At 42.7% G+C, this 17,346-nt stretch overlaps 1 protein-coding gene across 4 annotated transcripts in view; it reads left to right on the top strand.

Moving 5' to 3' along the window:
- LOC115199738 (rhotekin) overlaps positions 1-17,346 on the top strand; it is a 128,497-nt gene that overhangs the window by 70,053 nt on the left and 41,098 nt on the right. The window lies entirely within an intron of this gene.

The following is a 17,346-nucleotide window of genomic DNA, read 5'->3' as shown; positions in this document are numbered from 1 at the left end:
GACATACGTACGTGTGTGTGTGTGTGTGTGTGCCCTATACGGATGCCTTGTACTTTAATATGGAAAGGTCCCTTGCGTTCTGATACACTGAGTGCGACAGTGAGTCTGCTCTTTTCATCTTGTCATTCTAGCTATCGCTCTACATCTCCATTCCCTGTTCTTGGGAGGCGATCATCGCTCACAGAAAATAGCACTGTTCCCTGAGATGCATCCCAACCTTGACTCCCATGGCACATCTTCCTTAGGACAGAAAGCACTATCTTGTAGAAGTGGACAATCATTCTGGTTGTTTTTTCCTGGGCTGCAGAGTGCCATACAGGCAGTGTGATGGATGTGTGAGGACCTGCAGGGGGATAGATTGATGTGTATGTAGATAATGACACCAGCAGCCAGCGGTATACTTTAGACAGACGGGTAATGCAGTGTCGGCATGCATCTCTGCTAGCAGGCATGATTTGTGTTACACAGATCTGTGTCTGTTTTGAAACGTGTGTTTGTGTGTGTGTTTGTGTGTGTGTGTGTGTGTGTGTTTTTACCACAATCCACACGTTACGCTGCTTTCCTTTCTCCTGCCAGACCGTTATTAGATTGTGTGTTAATGAAGATTGTGTGTGTGTTAGTTGTTTTGAGTAGTGGTGAACACCACACACACACACTGGTGTAGACTGAATTAGGTCAGCACACACACGAACATCATACCAAAGTCGTCATTGGTGTCCCTGACCCAGCAAGCACACTGGGTCTATTAAGGTGCAGAGATATGATAGGAATCTGGCGAGGTTTAATAGTGCAGGCCTTCAGCGCTATGCCTCCCTGATATTAAAAGCCCGGCCACACTGAATCAATACTAATATTATCACAGGCTGTTCTTCACACACACACACACACACACACACACACACACACACACACACACACACACACACACACACACACAGCACTGACCATACATATATGCTCATACACTTTAAAAGGGAGAAAGACTTTTAAACAGTACATAGGAGGTATTCAAGTAAGAGAGTGGGGCTGTGTGTGTGTGTGTGTGTGTGTGTGTGTGTGTGTGTGTGTGTGTGTGCGTGCGCACATGGGTGATTCTGAAGGAGAGAGACCCAGAGGGAGCCTCCAAGCCAGCCTCGCCGCCTGGTCCAATGCGGAGAATGTGAATCAGCCATGGCGCACACATTCCGTTAGGCATCCGAGCCAGTGGTCATCTACTGTTACAACAGGCGGCAGTAGGACATTACCTAATTTCTGCCTGCGTAGACCTTTTATACCTCCAGCGCGCATGCCGGTCACAAGGGGTTGTAGTGGTTTGCAGATGTGGGTGGGCATCTATTTTTAATAAGTCCATTTTGAATATACACCATCAAAAATATATCCATTATTAATTAGTTTAGGCAGGTCCTGAGAAATATTAAGACTAATAAAATGTATTTTCAAAATAATCGAATAGCATATTCAGAGTTTTAATTAGGCCTATGTTACTGGTCTGTGCAGCCATGGCTGCGCTATCCAAATGAAATCAATTGTTTATTTTGTTCATTAAACAGACAAGACACACCTACCCGATCACAGTCAACATACAGCCTATAGTAAGAGTATAATATATACACACACAGTACCAGTGAAAAGTTTGGACACACCTACTCATTCAAGGGTTTTTCTTTACTTTTACCATTTTCTACATAGTTGATGTCTTCACTATTATTCTTCTATGAAATAACACATAAGGAATCATGAAAGTGTTAAAGTAACCAAAAAAGTGTTAAAGAAATAAAAATGTTTTATATTTGAGATTCTTGAAAGTAGCCACCCTTTGCCTTAATGACAGCTTTGCACACTCTTGGCATTCTCTCAACCAGCTTCACCTGGAATGCTTTTCCAACAGTCTTGAAGGAGTTCCCACATATGCTGAGCACTTGTTGGCTGCTTTTCCTTCACTCTGCGGTCCAACTCATCCCAAACCATCTCAATTGAGTTTAGGTCGGGTTATTGTGGAGGCCAGACCATCAATCGTCGTCTTGGTCAAATAGCCCTTATACAGCCTGGTGGTGTGTTGGGTCATTGTCCTTTTGAAAAACAAATGATATTCCCACTTAGCACAAACCAGATGGGATGGCGTATCACTGCAGAATGCTGTGGTAGCCATGCTGGTTAAGTGTGCCTTGAATTCTAAATAAATCACTGACAGTGTCACCAGCAAAGCACTCCTACACCATCACACCACCTCCTCCATGCTTCACGGTGGGAAGCACACATGCGGAGATCATCAGTTCACCTACTCTGCGTCACACAGAGATACTGCGGTTGGAACCAAAAATCTCAGATTTGGACTAAAGGACAGATTTCCACCGGTCTAATGTCCATTGCTCGTGTTTCTAGGCCCAAGCAAGTCTCTTCTTATTATTGGTGTCCTTTAGTAGTGGTTTCTTTGCAGCAATTTTATCATGAAGGCCTGATTCACGCTGTCTCCTCTGAACAGTTGATGTTGATGTGTCTGTTACTTGAATTTTGTGAAGCATTTATTTGGGCTGCAATTTCTGAGGCTGGTAACTCTAATGAACTTATCCTCTGCAGCAGAGGTAACTCTGGGTCTTCCTTTCCTGTGGCGGTCCTCATGAGAGCCAGTTTCATCAGAGCGCTTGATGGTTTTTGCGACTGCATTTGAAAAAACTTCATGTCTTAATGTAATGGACTGTCGTTTTCTCTTTGCTTATTTGAGCTGTTCTTGCCATAATATGGACTTGTTCTTTTACCAAAAAGGGCTATCTTCTGTATACCACCCCTTCCTTGTCACAACACAACTCATTGGCTCAAACGCATTAAGGAAAGAAATTCGATAACTTAACAAGGCACACCTGTTAATAGAAATGCATTCCAGTTTACTACCTCATGAAGCTGGTTGAGAGAATGAAAATAGTGTGCAAAGCTGTCAAGGCAAAAGGTGGCTACTTTGAACAATCTCAACTATATTTTGATTTGTTTAACACTTTTTTTGGTGACTACATGATTCCATATGTGTTATCTCATGGTTTTGATGTCTTCACTAATATTCTACAATGTAGAAAATAGTACAAATAAAGAAAAACCCTGGAATGAGTAGGTGTGTCCAAACTTGACTGGTACTGTCAAATGGATTTATTGTGATGGTGTATATTACAGATATTTATTGGATTTTAAATGTAGATGTTTGAACGGCGCACATCAGCAGCAGCTTGTATGCGGTTTGTATGCATTGAGACCTGGAGATGCTAAATGTGTTTGTTAAATAACTGTAGATTACCGTGAGACCGGCAGTCTTTAGCGTGCCAATAACCGGCTGAGAAAATGTCATGACCACCACAGCCCTAGGCAGAACTTTACCGAAATTATTACTAGGACATTTGGCAGCATTAAAGTTTTGACTTTGATACCAGCAATACCTTTCAGGTATAAAAAGAAGGCTTGAAAAAGTTGGATGTATGGTTAAGTTGTCGGAAAAGGGGATAAGACAGACAGACTCACATGACCCAATTCATTTTCGATCCATCTTCACGCACGCACGCACACACGTAAACAAAAATAGACGCAGACACTGACAGATCGACAAATGGAATACAAATGTGTTTGTATGCATGCTTTCCTTCAAGTTTGCATGTGTATTTTCTGCAAGGATGTGAAATGCGTAATTGAGAGATGATTTGGAAAAAGAGGACAAAAGAGAAGACTGAATGGTTTGCAAGTGCACACACACACACACACACTTAAGAGTGTGGGCCATTAGTAACTAGAGAGGTTCCTGAGTGCCCTGAAGTGGCACAGAGTAATAGACTTGGAGCTCATTTTGCAACTATATAGTTTGGCAATATTTTACCTAAAACACTGATGTGAATGTTGACCTATTATTAGTGATGGATACAGTTATATTTTCATTTTTATTACTGTAAGTAGTGTTAACTAGCGCTAGTCTGCTGTACATGCCCCAACACTCCAGTATTTTTCATCATAGAGCTTGTTCTGCATCTTTTTAAAGGTGCGCTCTGCAGAAATCACTCAGCCATTTACTGGTTGCTTAAATTCTAATAGTTTGCCTAATATCAGTTTCTGACATAACAAGGAAGTATAATGTAGAGAATCATTGTACCATCTAAACTGCTGTGAAATATTTTTCCCTTAACATAATACAACGATGTTGTATTTTCAGCTGTTTGATGCTGGTCAACAACAAAAAAGTAAAAGACGCAAAAACGAAACTTAAGAACGGAAAGCATAGAAATGGCGCTCATAGAACAGATCTACCGCTTCTTAGACTTGTGTTCAGTGAGAATGACATACAGTGGTTGCTCAACTAAAAGTTTTGAGATTATGCTGCGGGATTTAGAGGTTATTTGTGGTTTAGTACGGTACCCTGTGTCACTGCTTCATAGCTTCAGACCACCGCAAAGTGGGAGTTAGAGCACTGATTATGCTTTTGGGTCCCAAGGGTCCCATATAGATTGCAAAATAGTTGGGAAGAGATTTTCGATGGCACGTGGTTTATGTATTGACACGCAATTTTCCGTTCCTCCTGAACAATAGTGTAAAAATTGCTATTCCTCTGTATTGCACGCACACCACAAAAAGAGAATTTTTTTGTTTCTACTTGATCAGAACAAGCTGTAACTGGATTGTAGCATATTACTTAATAAAACTGTTGTTACACTAAGGTTTTTATTCTAAGAGAAATGAAAATGACCTGGACCTGAATGCCATGTACAGTATTATAGTCTCTAAAAGAGAAAATATTACCACCGTTTTCTACACATGTCACTTTCCTTTCGTAATGCATCCTTACTTACAAAGTTATTATTAGATATTCTCACAGCGCACATCTGTAAATCCCAAACTCTAAAAGTAATTGGAAAGGTAGATGCTGATGATTATTTACAGTAGTGATGGACAGCTGGAGGCATTTTGAAAACAGGTTTTCAAACACTTGATTTTCACAAGTGTACTGTAGCAGGTGTAGCCCATCATGCAAACAATGTTTCCTATTAGCAGGATAATACTCTCCATAGCCTGTAGGTGTGAAAATCCCCCAATTTGCAATGTATTCGATGCTTAAGTACTCTAGAGTGTCACAGTGCCTCGCAAAAGTATTCATCCTCCCTGGCGTTTTTTTCCCTATTTTGTTGCATTACAATCTGCAATTTAAATAGATTTTTATTACGGATTTCATGTACTGGACATACACACAATAGTCCAAATTGGTGAAGTGAAAAAAATTACTTGTTTCAAAAAATTAAAAACGGAAAAGTGGTGCGTGCATATGTATTCACCTCCATTGCTATGAAGCCCCAAAATAAACAAGATCTGGTGGAACCAATTACCTTCAGAAGTCACATAATTAGTTAGATTGCACACAGGTGGACTTTAAGTGTCACATGATCTCAGTATATATACACCAGTTCTGAAAGACCCCAGAGACTGCAACACCACCAAGCAAGGGGCACCACCAAGCAAGCGGCACCATGAATATCAAGGGGCTCTCTTATAAAACAATATCCAAAACGTTGAACATCCAACGGCGCACTATTAAATCCATTATTTAAAAATGGAAAGAATATGGCACCACAACAACCCTGCCAAGAGAGGGCCGCCCACCAAAACTCACGGACCACACAAGGAGGGCATTAATCAGAGAAGCAACAAAGAGACCAAAGATAACCCTGAAGGAGCTGCAAAGCTCCACAGCGGATATTGGAGTATCTGTCCATAGGACCACTATAAGCCGTACACTCTACAGAGCTGGGCTTTACGGAAGAGTGGCAACAAAAAAGTCATTGCTTAAAGAAAAAAATAAGCAAACATGTTTGGTGTTCACCAAAAGGCATGTGGGAGACTCCCCAAACATATGGAAAAAGGTACTCTGGTCAGATGAGACTAAAATTGAGCTTTTTGGCCATCAAGGAATATACTATGTCTGGTGCAAACCCAACCACCCCCCATCGCCCCGAGAACATCATCCCCACAGCGAAGCATGGTGGTGGCAGCATCATGCTGTGGGGATGTTTTTCATCGGCAGGGACTGGGAAACTGGTCAGAATTGATGGAATGATGGATGGCGCTAAATACAGGGAAATTCTTTAGGGAAACCTGTTTCTGTCTTCCAGAGATTGTAGACTGGGACGGAGGTTCACCATCCAGCAGGACAATGACCCTAAGTATCCTGCTAAAGCAACACTAGAGTGGTTTAAGGGGAAACATTTAAATGTCTTGGAATGGCCTAGTCAAAGCACAGACCTCAGTCCAATTGAGAATCCGTGGTATGACTTAAAGATTGCCGTACACCAGCGGAACCCATCCAACTTGAAGGAGCTGGAGCAGTTTTGCCTTGAAGAATGGGAAAAATCCCAGTGGCTAGATGTGCCAAGCTTATAAAGACATGCCCCAAGATACTGGCAGCTGTAATTGCTGCAAAAGATGGCTCTACAAAGTATTGACTTGGGGGGGGTGAATAGTTATGCACGCTCAAGTTTTCTGTTTTTTTTGTCTTATTTCTTGTTTGTTTCACAATATAAAAATATTTTTAATCTTCAAAGTGGTAGGCATGTTGTGTAAATCAAATAATACAACCCCCCCCCAAAAAAAATCTATTTTAATTCCAGGTTGTAAGGCAACAAAATAGGAAAAATGCCCAGGGGGTGAATACTTTCACAAGCCACTGTACATTTCTAACTCAAGACATCATGCAACTGCAAAATGTCGGAGAGCAATATAGATTGCAAAATAGTTGGGAAGAGATTCCATGGCACATGGTTTATGAATTGAGTTTTAGCTTTTGAATGACGACGCCGGAGAAGATGGCTGACATTTTACTTGCTCTTAACCGATTGTGTTTTTGTAGTTTTTTCTAAGCTGTTTAACTTGTTTTTTTTTAACTTATTTTGTACATAATGTTGCTGCTACCGTTTCTTATGACCGAAAATAACTTCTGGACATCAGAACAGCGATTACTCACCACGAACTGGCAGAATTTTTTTTTTTCTCCCCCTTTTAACGAGCCCGACATGAACGACACACTGCTTTCCCGGGAACAGGCCCAAATCCCCGTCATTTGCATGAAGAGATGACGGAGAAAAATAGGACGGAGGTCGGACTGCCTACTGAGAGTTTGTTGGCGATTGAATAAACCCCCCCCTGCCTGCCGTTCATCTAGCTAACGTGCAATTATTGGAAAATAAAATCGACAACCTACGAGGAAGATTAAACTACCAACGGGACATCAAAAACTATAATATCTTATGCTTCACGGAGTCGTGGCTGAACGACGACATTATCAACATACACCTGGCTGGTTAAACGCTGTATCGGCAGGATAGAACAGCGGCGTCTGGTAAGACAAGGGGTGCGAACTACGTATGTGTGTGTGTGTGTGTGTGTGTGTGTGTGTGTGTGTGTAAACAACAGCTGGTGCACGATATCTAAGGAAGTCTCAAGGTTTGCTCACCTGAGGTAGAGTATCTCATGATAAGCTGTAGACCACGCTATCTACCTAGAGAGTTTTAATCTGTATTTTAGACCGATGCTGGCACTAAGACCGCACTATTGAGTTGTATTCCGCCATAAGAAAACCAGAAAACGCTCATCCAGAGGCGGCGCTCCTAGTGGCTGGAGACGTTAATGCAGGGAAACTTAAATCTGCTTTACCTCATTTCTATCAGCATGTTAAATGTGCAACCAGAGGGAAAAAAACTCTAGACCACCTTTACTTCACACACAGAGATGTGTACAAAGCTCTCCCTCGCCCTCCATTTGGAAGATCTGACCATAATTCTATCCTCTTGATACCTGCTTACAAGCAAAAATTAATGCAGGAAGCACCAGTGACTCGGTCAATAAAACCGAGGTCAGATGAAGGAGATGCTAAGCTACAGGACTGTTTTGCTAGCACAGACTGGAATATGTTCCGGGATTCTTCCTATGGCATTGGAGTACACCACATCAGTCATGAGCTTCATCAATAAGTGCATCGATGACGTCGTCCACAAAGAGACCGTACGTACACACCCCATCCAGAAGCCATGAATTACAGGCAACACCCACACTGAGCTAAAGGTTGGAGCTGCCGCTTTCAAGGAGTGGGACGCTAACCGGGAAGCTTATAAGAAATCCCGCTTTGCCCTCCGATGAACCATCAAACAGGCAAAGTGTCAATACAGGACTAAGATTGAATCGTATTACACGGGCTCCGACGCTCGTGGGATGTGGCAGGGCTTGCAAACCATTAGCCTACAAAGGGAAGCACAGCCGAGAGCTGCCCAATGACATGAACCTACCAGACGAGCTAAACTACTTCTAAGCTCGCTTCGAGGCAAAGAACACTGAAACATGCATGAGAGCACCACACTGCCCTTTCCCAACTGGACAAAAGGAACACCTACGTGAGAATGCTATTCATTGACTACAGCTCAGCAATCAACACCATAGTGCCCTCCCTCAAAGGCGCATGTGACTAATAAAATTCGATTTGATTTGACATGCAACTCTTCATCGTCCAGCTGCTTTAGGTGTGAAAATCCCCCAATTTGGCCCTAACAGTTCATCAACGTCTTTATGCTTTAATTTATAATATAACGAGAAAAATACATTGAAAATGCAGATGTTTATTTAAACTACATTTTAGTTGCACTTCCCCCCCAGCTCCACGACCACGGGTGAAAGCTTGCGGAGATGATGATTTGTTGTATCGTCAATTTCTCAAGCCAAAATATCTTGATGGCCTTCACCAGTTCATCTTTGCTTGGCAGAGTTACGGGTTAATGTTTTCAGTTGATGCCAAAGAAGTTCGATTGGATTTAAATCAGGAGACCTATACATGTAGAGATTAAAAAAATATTTTTAGATATACTGTAGGCCTACCACAGGTGTTATAGTCGACTTACTCTGCTGGCGTCTTGACCCAGTTTATGCACTCATTTGCAATGCAAACCCGGGCGGCAGTGTGTTTTGGTTCATTGTCTACATTTGGAGAAGAAAAAAATACATTTAGCCTAACAGCCAACATTAGGTACTAGAAATATACATGTAAATAGGCCTGAACATAACAAAATATTGCTATAATCCTACCTCGAAAGAAACGATGTAGTCCCAGAAACACCTCTCTGACACTGGGTCCAGCATATCTCTTGATTTCTTCCTCAAAGAAGTCTCAAGCCATGATACCTGAAAAAGGAGACGACAATGAATTATTGTTCAACACACAGCAGTCCGTGAGGTGTAGGCTACAATATTTTATGTAGCTTTTACTTTCTAAATAGCTAAATTTACCAATTAAAAATAAAATATGGGCCTGGTCCCTGGCGAGAAATTGCCCCCCACCCATGGAGTTTAAAGGGATGCTTGGAACTCGGCTTGCTTGATCTTCTTCCTTTTTTTCTGTAGCAATTTTGAGCAAATTGCTCAAGGGCCACGGTTGATTCATCTGTGAAGATGGCGTCGTTGAATGTCTTGCCAGCTTTGATCCATGCCTGGGCCTGCAGGACGCCAAGTTCTTTGTTAGCCAGATGAATCATTGGGCGAAACTACAGAACAGTACAAAACAAGAGAATACACACATGGTTAATGCTCTGAAAAAAATAATATATAATGTCATACCGAGCCTTTCCATAAGTCCACGCAAGTTTCTTCAACTGTCTTCTGACTGTGATTAGAGCGGTGTAAATGTTGTGCTGTGATGCCAGCAGATTACAGATGGCCTTTGCCGAGTGCTCTTCATCCTTTAGTGAGTCGATCTCTTGAATAGTCTTGCTGGAAATGGAATACAATGTAAAAATGTGCAGCATACAGTAAAGACCAGCAGTCAATTTATTTAAACATTATTTTTGGCATTATTAGGCCTACTTTACAGTATTGTAGTGTACTGTACCTGTTCATTTCCCCTGTCTTTTGCATTCGGCGTAACACAGGCATCTGATGATAGTGTTTGCGAATAACACTGTCCGTGACCAAAATCCAAGTCTACCAGTATTTTTGAAATGTCTCCAGTAGATTTCCCGTTCCTCCTGAAAGCTCTAATCTGCTCACTTAAATGAATAGAGATCCTGGTCATGGTGCTACAGTATGTTGTTACAGCATAATCAAAGTGAGGACAATCGGTGATCTGCTGTAAACTTATGGCCTATTGTAACCTGAAAGTCACACCTTTCCAGTACTCCTCACCCCGCCACAAACTCCACCCTTAACAGTTACCATTAAAAAAACGAGCTGTTTATCTAAATTAAAATGACATTGCAACCAAAGAGAACAGACGAAATGGAAATCGTTTTCATCAAGCCAGCTTCTTTTTATGGTGCTACCCAATCGCTCACTTTTGGTTATTTAAAAACAAAATCCTTTCCAAAATATCATAATTTTTTAAACAAGCCATAGAAAGTTGGTTGCAATTTCAGTTTAATCCACCAGAAAAGACAGAACAACAAATATTGTGGTTAAACTCAAATATACTAATTGATCAAAAAAACGATCAATTGGAGCCTTTAACAAGTGGACGGTGGAAAAAGTATTATTATTAACCCTGCATTATAATTATTTAAAAGCCCCTTAGATATTCTGTGTTTTTATTTACAGTAGTGATGGACAGCTGGAGGCATTTTTTGTTTTTCACAAGCGTAGCAGGCTGTGAATTCTGGCTGTGAATTCTGCAAACAGGCTGGGCTGGGTTATTAGCAGGACAATATATATTGGTCATGGTTCCCGAGTGGTGCAGTGGTCTAAGGCACCTCATCTCATTGCAAGAGGAATCACTACAGTCCCTGGTTCGAATCCAGGCTGTATCACATCCGACCGTGATTGGGAGTACCATAGGGCGGCTCACAATTGGCCCAGCGTCATCCGGGTTTGGCCGGGGTAGGCCGTCATTGTAAATAAGAATTTGTTCTTAACTGACTTCCATAGTTAAATTAAGGTTAAATTTAAAAAACCTCATCCAGCGAGGGTATCCTTCTCTTATCAAGGGAGGAGAATTCTCCACCGGGGCGGACTGTGAGAGGATCACATACAAAACACAATTATTTATTTATTTATTTATTTATTTATATTTATATATATATATATATATTATTTGTGCTAATATTATATACTTATTATGTCCTGGCCCGCCGTCATCCAGTTATAATAGGATTTGAAGCAATACCCTACCCGGGTGTGGTTAACTATTTCAGCACCGTTTCGCGCTGCTCTGAGACGAGCATGGCGACTGGTCTTGGTAAATCAATGAGATTTTTATTTTCACTGAATCTCCATTTGGGTATTGGTTAGCTGACAATTAGGTGTGGAAATGGTCACATTGTACAGAACCATATTTTCCTAACGGTTTCATTTTTCTTGAAATCGAAACACCGTAATATTAATCAAATTAATTAAGCTAAATTTAAAATCAATCCCATATACTATGTTCTTACAAAAAAAGGTTTTAAATTCTCTAGTATTGCCAATGTTACAAAAAGTCAAATGCTTCTCAAAGATGCCCTCTGGTGGTCAAACTTGCACTAACTAGCATTAATGGCAACAACGGCTGACAATTAAATAACGTGCCATAGAATTCTGCGGCAGCCCGCAAGTTGTGCTGCAGTATGACGTGACCCAATTAGTTGGGTTGCCCGAAAAGTTGTTTTCAACACTTTTATTTCCCTGGGTGATCAAAACACGTTTTCTGGTGCTCACACGTCTCTCTACAGCAGACATATAGTGAGCAATATGTTTAAAACATTAAATCGCATTAAAATCGCAGTAAGCATTGTGACGTCCCTGGCAATTCCCAGCCCTACCTATTATTTTAATGGGCATTCACTAAAATACTGAAAGAAAGAGAAGAATGGAGAGATGAGGAAGAAGTTGCAGTAACGGTAAAGATGATGGCAGAGGAGATGAAGAGATGTACAAGACTGTGCTAAACTATTGTCCTAGATGTAACATCTACTCTGGACTTCAGTATCCTTACCCTCTCCCTCTATTTTTCATTCTCTCCATCAGCACCCCTCCCATGCCTCCTTCCATAGCGTTAGTCTTATCAGTGTTTTTACCCAGCAGACTGAGGGTGTGCCTGTGACCAGTGATGCTGTAAAATCAGAGCTCTGGGCTCACTGGTCCTGCTGCTGCTGGCTCATAGATATGATGATGAACCCTAACCCTAAGGGCCAGTTAGGCCGGCTCATCTGATTAGACCTGATTTCCTCATCCAGGTTCCAACACAGAGGAAAGTGTTGTTCAGGGGGTTACAAAGACCTGTCTTAACAGTTCCTCTCTTTTCTCCCACCCGCTGTTAGCTTTCAGGAAAGTCCAGCTAATCAGCTAACGAGCCAGCGCTCTGAACATGTGTAGTAGTCAAATCAAATAAAAAATGTATTTGTCACATGCGCTGAATACAACAGGTGTCGACTTCACCGTGAAATGCTTTCTTACGAGCCCTTTCCCAACTATGCAAAGTTAAAAAGTATGAGAATTTGCAAATAAAAATAGAAAATGTTAACACAATAGATATCAATAACAAGGCTATATACAAGGAGTACCACTACCGAGTCAATGTGCAGGGGAACGATGTAGTTGAGGTAATATGTAGGTAGGAGTAAAAATCACTAGGCAATCAGGATAGATGATAAACACAGTAACAGCAGCAAACACTACATGACCAAAAGTATTGTCTAACATCTCATTCCAAAATCATGGACATTAATATGGAGTTGGTCGCCCCCTTTGCTGCTATAACAGCTTCCACTCTTCTGGGAAGGCTTTCCACTAGATGTTGGAACATTGCTGCTGTGACTTGCTTCCATTCAGCCATGAGTATTAATGAGGTCGGGGCTCTATGAGGTCGGGGCTCTGTGCAGGCCAATCAAGTTCTTCCACACCGATCTCAACAAACCATTTTTGTATGGACTTCTCTTTGTGCACGGGGGCATTGTCATGCTGAAACAGGAAAGGGCCTTCCCCAAACTGTTGCCACAAAGTTGGAACCACAGAATCATCTAGAATGTCATTGTATGCTGTAGCATTAACATTTCTCTTCACTGGAACTAAGGGGCCTAGCCCGAACCATGAAAAACGGCCCCAGACCATTATTCCTCCTCCACCAAACTTCACAGTTGGCACTATGCATTCGGGCAGGTAGCGTTCTCCTGGCATCTGCCAAACCCAGATTCGTCCGCCGGATTCATCACTCCAGAGAACGCATTTCCACTGCTCCAGAGTCCAATGGCGGTGAGCTTTACACCACACCAGCTGACGCTTGGGATTGCACATGGTGATCTTAGGCTTGTGTGTGGCTGCTTGGCCATGGAAACCCATTTCATGAAGCTCCAGACGAACAGTTCTTGTGCTGACGTTGCTTCCAGAGGCAGTTTGTAACTCGGTACTGAGGACCACCGATTTCTACGCGCTATGCGCTTCAGCATTCGGCGGCCCTGTTCTGTGAGCTTGTGTGGCCTACCACGTTGCGTCTAAGCCACTGTTGTTCCTTGACGTTTCCACTTCACAATAACAGCACTTACAGTTGACCAGGGCAGCTCTAGCAGGGCAGAAATTTGACGAACTGACTGGTTGGAAAGTTGGCAGGTCTTCAGTAAGGGCCATTCTACTGCCAATGTTTGTTTATGGTGTGTGTGTGTTGGAGTGTAAGTGTGTGGGTAGAGTCCAGTGAGTGTGCATAGTCAGTGCAAGAGTTGGTGCAAAAAAGGGTAAATGCAAATAGTCCAGGTAGAGGGCCTCCCGAGTGGCGCAGCGGTCTAAGGCACTTCATCGCAGTGCTTGAGGCATTACTACAGACCCGGGTTTGATCTCAGGCTGTGTTACAGCCGGCCGTGACCGGGAGACCCATGAGGCAGCACACAATTGGCCAAGCGACATCCAGGTTAGGGGATGGTTTGGGATTTCATTGTCCCATCGCACTCTAGCGACTCCATGTAGCTGACTTCGGGCGCCTGCAAGCTGACTTCGGGCGCCAGAATTGCAGCGATGGGACAAGACTGTAACTACCAATTGGGGAGAAAAAGGGGTCAAAAGTACAACAGGAAATTGAAGCTTTCGACCCCCTCCACTACAACCCTGTGGATGGGCGCGTGCTCGGCCCTCTGTTTCCTGTAGTCCACGACCAGCTCCTTTGTCTTGCTGATGTTGAGGGAGAGGCTGTCGACCTGGAACCGCACAGCCAGGTCACTGACCACATCCGTATAAGCTGTCTCATCGTCATTGGTGATCAGCGCAGACAACCGTTGTCATCAGCAAACATAATGATTGTGTTGGAGTCGTGTGTGTGTGTGTGTGTGTGTGTGTGTGTGTGTGTGTGTGTGTGTGTGTGTGTGGCCATGCAGTCATGGGTGAACAGGGATTACAAATAGAGACTGAGCACGCACCCCTAAAGAAGCCCCTGTGTTGAGGGTCAGCATGCAGATTAGTTGTTGCCTACCCTCACCACCTGGGGGGTGGCCTATAAGTCCAGGATCCAGTTGGAGAGGGAGATGTTCTGTCCCAAGGTCCTGAGCTTTGTCATGAGCTTGGAGGGCACAATGGTGTTAAATGCTGAGCTGCAGTCAATGAACAGCATTGTCACATAGGTGTTCCTCTTATCCGGAGAGGGGAGTGTGGAGTGCATTAGAGAGAGCGTCATCTGTGGATCTGTTGGGCCGGCATGCGAATTTGAGTAGGTCAGGGGTGTCTGGGATGATGGTATTGATATGAGCAATGACCAGCATTTCAAAGCATTTCATGGCTACAGATGTGAGTACTACGGGGCAATAGTCATTTAGACAGGTAAACTTGGCGATCTTGGGCACAGGGGCTATGTAGGTATTACAGACTGGGTCAGGGAAAGATTGACAATGTCAGTGAAGAATATTGTGAATTTCAGAAGGAGTCAGCAAAACTAGTACTCTATGTGCTATAGGTCATTGGACACCATTAGATATGCACCTGTTGGTTATTCTTGTAACTGTTATGGCCAACTATGGTTACACCTCTTGGGTCTTTTCCAGAACAGGGGTTCCCCTTTCAGTGGAGTCAGCAGGATGACATGTATTGGTTAATCCTGTATAGTGCCATGGTCTGTTGCTATGGTCTTTCATGCATGAAACTATTTCTGTGACTCTACAGGTTGCATGTCCTAATATCAAGGCAATATGATAACGGTGGCTAAATGCCAGAGGTGATGAGCCATTAAGAGGAGTTACTATGAGTATGACGTAAGGAGGGCAAATGTATAAGAAGTCTGTGCCAAGACTGGAAGGCAGTTGTATTCATGATTCAGCTCGGCTTTTATTATGAAGTAATAAAACATCTATTTGAACTCGCATGCTCTGGGAATTTGTGAAATATGATTGACCAATTTTTTCCACGACAAGAACTGGTCAGTGCATGCTCTGAGTACGCGTGCTGGTAATTTGTCTGGCCCCCATGGCCTTGTGAATGTTGACCTGTTTAAAGGTCTTTCTCACATCGGCTATGGAGAACGAGATCCCACAGTTGTCCAGAACAGCTGGTGCTCTCGTGCTTGGTTTAGTGTTGCTTGCATCAAAGCAAACATAGAAGGTATTTAGTTAGTCTGGTAGGCTCATGTCACTTGGCAGCTCGCGGCTGGGTATCCTTTTGTAATCTGTGATAGTTTGCAAACCCTGCCACATCTGACGAGTATCAGAGCCGGCGTAATAGGATTTGATCTTAGTCCTGTATCTACACTTTTCCTCTTTGATGGCTCTTCAGAGGTCATAGCAGGATTTCTTATAGGAGTCCATATTAGTATCCCACTCCTTTAAAGCGGCAGCTCTAGTCTTTAGCTCAACGCAGATGTTGCCTGTAATCCATGCCTTCTGGTTGGGATATGTACGTATGGTCACCATGGGGATGAGGTCGTCGATGCACTTGTTAATGAAAACATTGACTGATGTGGTAAACACCTCATTGTTATTGGATGAATCCTGGAACATATTCCAGTTTGTGCTAGTGAAACAGTCCTGTAGCTTAGCATCTGCTTCATTGGACAACTGTTTGAATTTTTTCAGGAGGATAGAGTAATGGTCAAATTTGCTGAAGGGAGGGTGGGGGTGAGCTTTTTATACCTTTCTTTGTGTGGAGTAAAGGTGGTCTAGAGTTTTGTTGCACAGGTGGCATACTGGTAAAAATGGGGGTAAGACTGATTTCAGTTTCCCTGCATTAAAATCACTGGCAACTAGGAGTGCCACCTCTAGATGTGTGTTTTCTTATGGCCCTATACAGCTCGTTGAGTGCAGTCTTAGTGCCAGCATTGGTTTGTGATGGTAAATGGACAGCTATGAAAAATATAGATTAAAACTCTCTTGGTAAATAGTGTGGTCTGTAGCTGATCATAAAGGTATTCTAACTTGGGCGAGAAAATCTTGAGACTTCCTTAACATTAGAGATTGCACACCAGCTGTTGTTAACAAAGAGACATACCCCTCCACCTTAACCTTATCTGACACTGCCGTATGGTTTTGATAATGCATAGAAAAACCAGCTAGATGTATATTATCCATGTCCTTGTTCAGCCACGACTCTGAGAAACAGAATTTTACAGTTATTCAGATCCCATTGATTGGATAGTCTCGAATGGAGCTCGTCCAGTTTGTTCTCCAGTGACTCTACATTCGCCAAAAGAACGGAAGGTAGGGGTGGTTTATTTGCACACCAATGTAGGTTCATCAGTATGCCCGCCCGTCTGCCCCTTTTGCGGAGTTGCTTCCTGTTTCGAGTTAGGGCAGAACATCCACAGCAGCTGACTCTTTGAAGTAGAAGTTATGGTCCAAATCGAGGTTAGTGATCGCTGTTCTGATGTCCAGAAGATGTTTAAAAGTTTAAAGAAATGATAGCGGATACATTGTGTACAAAAAAAGTAGACCAGTTGAAAGAAAAACACAAAGTAGTAGAATTGGTTGGGAGCCTGTAAAATGGCCGCTATCCACTGCAGCACCATCTTCTACTTCCAGTGGCTCTGTGCCAACCTACAGTATAACGCTGCCAATGATCTGGCCTCTTCTGCTGTCTATTATGCGCATGTGTGTAAGCGCTCTGATGTGCACAATGGTCTTAAGTGTGTGTGTTTGTAATTAATTGCTCCCAGACAGTCAGTTCCGCCAATTAATCTCATTAGGTGTTTCTCATTCCTGTGAGATTGGCAGATGATGGAACGTCGTCGAGTACAAACTGTTCACCCGTGTCATTGGATCAGAGCTGGACCAAAAAAGAAAAATTCAGGCTTATCTCAATTGTATTCATCCTCACACCTTTCACTCATTCTCTCACTGTTTTTTGTGGTATGTTCCACAGCAGCTAGTTCTCCCAGGGTTGCACAATTCTTAAAATCCTGCTTGGTTTCTCTAGGTG

The sequence above is a fragment of the Salmo trutta genome, chromosome 9, assembly GCF_901001165.1.
Source record: "Salmo trutta chromosome 9, fSalTru1.1, whole genome shotgun sequence".
In the NCBI taxonomy this organism is placed as follows: domain Eukaryota; kingdom Metazoa; phylum Chordata; class Actinopteri; order Salmoniformes; family Salmonidae; genus Salmo; species Salmo trutta.
This window is presented reverse-complemented; position numbering and strand designations above follow the sequence as displayed.